Source organism: Macrobrachium nipponense, chromosome 3, assembly GCF_015104395.2.
Source record: "Macrobrachium nipponense isolate FS-2020 chromosome 3, ASM1510439v2, whole genome shotgun sequence".
Taxonomy (NCBI): domain Eukaryota; kingdom Metazoa; phylum Arthropoda; class Malacostraca; order Decapoda; family Palaemonidae; genus Macrobrachium; species Macrobrachium nipponense.
This window is the reverse complement of record NC_087202.1, coordinates 118,204,865-118,207,364: the sequence shown is the minus strand read 5'-3', so window position 1 is coordinate 118,207,364 and position 2,500 is coordinate 118,204,865. Positions and strand designations below refer to the sequence as shown.

At 35.7% G+C, this 2,500-nt stretch overlaps 1 protein-coding gene across 1 annotated transcript in view; it reads left to right on the top strand.

Annotated features, from left to right (window-relative positions):
• The window catches only part of LOC135222483 (carbohydrate sulfotransferase 1-like), a 25,889-nt gene that overhangs the window by 17,901 nt on the left and 5,488 nt on the right, over positions 1–2,500 (top strand). The window lies entirely within an intron of this gene.

Below are 2,500 nucleotides of genomic sequence, written 5' to 3'. Positions count from 1 at the left end.
GTTACTCACTTGTCTTCAAAGTGCACTACGTGATCATTGCGTTGTTTTGTTGTATTGCATGATGCGGACTGAAATGTGGGGTCCATGAACATTGACGAAGTATTTCTATACAATGGACTAAAATCAAGTACCATAAAATCATTTTAATGGATTTTAATTTGTGCAAAAATAACACAATACAGTAAGACTTACAATAACATGAAATTGCAATGAAAACAAGTACCACGTGTTCTAGTTGTTAGAGAAGCGACCAAAAACAAAAATAGGAGTGCGAGGATACGGATTAGGGGTAACAGATGAAGGGTAATGAGTTATTGAATAATTCCGCCATCGATGGCGTGAGGTGCCTACAAGATAGTGCCAGAGATAATATCATTTTTCAACTAAAACACTTCAGTTAATTATAAGCATGAAATTTGGTACATATCTTCTCCTTAGGCCACTTTTTGAAAATTACTGGGTGTTCACTCAAAATTCCAAAATGGCTGCCGTTTTTCAAGGTGGCAGCTGGTCAAGGTTTTAACATGGGTCTCTTGTTGTTATGTATTTGTTTTGGTTATACACATTTTAGGCAGTCATCAAGCAAAAGTAAAATGTGCATCTTTTAAGGATTTCATATCATTTTTTTAACTAAAAATACTTCAGTTAATTATATAAAGAAAGAAGGCATCCAATATGGCAGCTAAAAACCTTGAATAATTATGCCTCAAGATCATGTAGGCATGGAAAAATATCTTCCTGTTTAATATAATAGTTTGCAAGTCTATATATAATTTCATGGTGGTTTTATCTTTAGTTTTAGTTTACAAGAGTACATGTCAGCACACAACCAGGGCACATTGTTGACCACTGCTGTGTAACTCAGCATGGGTTTTGGTGTTTAATCTTGCTTTACTCACACTGTACCTAACTTTGCATTAGTGTGGTTTAGTAGTTGCATCTAATAGGCCCATATCAATTAGCTGGTAGACAGTATATATATATATATATATATATATTATATATATATATATATATATATATATATATATATATATAATATATATTATATATATATATATATATATATATATATATATATATATAGTTTGTAGATCTAGTTAGACAGCCGCACCTGAATTGACAAGAGGTGCCAGTGCAGATTAAGGTGGTAAAAGGATAGCCCCTTGGCCTTAGTCAAGAGCTCATAAAGGAAGACAAGAAAAATGAAGGTCTAACCTCACCATTGGCCTCTGTACATCATAATCCTGAACATGATGGGTACATAATGATTTCAACCAATGTACTATTGTTTCAAGAGGTTGGTGAAATGCCACTTAACTTTGACCCAGGAAGGCTGGATGAAGTCTGTGGCATATAGGCAACAATGCGACAAAACATGGCAAAATACCACAAGCGCTGTAGGGTCATGTTTAATAGTGCAAAACTTGATTGTGCAAGACAGTGAAGATCTACTCTTGAAGGTGCTGAACCACAGGAAAAGCATGCTAAACAGCGTCAAATGAGTCATGACAATTATGAATCATTAATTTTTTGTGAAAATGTGGCACCTATATCAGATCCTCGACAAGTAATGACCATGAATCTCAATAGGAGACTACATGAGTGCAGTAACACACTTAATGATGGTAAATTACTGGCAAAACTAGGTGCAGGTGATGCAATTGCACTAGAGCTGAAATACCATCTGGTATGTCTCGCAGACCTTTACAATCCCATCTTGAAATCTTGAAAAAGAACAATATCACAGTGAAGGACCAGATGTATATCCCCTTGTTCTGTCTGAGCTGGTAAATAATTATATCATTGAAACCAGCTTAAGTTTGGATGGTCCTGCCTTATTTACTTTTGCAGACATATCCTAATTATACCAGCAGCACCTGGAACAACTGGGCATTACCTCATCCACTGTGAATACCAAAATTAAATGACAAATTGGTAGCAGAAATCCCTGAATTAGAAAAGATTGGCGAATACTGGAAAGTCTTGTGGACATCCAACTCCCCCATTGCAAAGCATTATAGAAATCTAACAAAATGTGGCTGCAAGTCTGGTTGCCATGGCAGATGCAAATGCAACATGCTTGGGATTACATGCACAGCTTTTAGTAGCTGCAAATATGAGGTGTAACTATAATGTTGCAAATGATGCTTCAGATATGTCTGAATGAAAATTTTGTCACACAAAAGGGTGACGCCATGCATCTTTAAAATCTTGCAGACATTCCAGGCTTAAAAAAAGACAGAGATAGTGCTCGAACTTTGTTATTATGCTCCATTATAGTCTTGTGCTTGTATAACTTTCATTAGCATTATGGGGTCCGTTTCCAAGATACAATATTGATAATAGCCCAATAGAAATGCTAGAAACAGATTCTCTGGCCTCATAAATGTAAGGATAGATAGAACTTTCATGTCTCTATCTTTCTTAGCTGCAGATTTATCAAGCAAAATGTTTCATAGCGGCCGTTTTGTACGCCATCTTTATCACAATGGTAAGT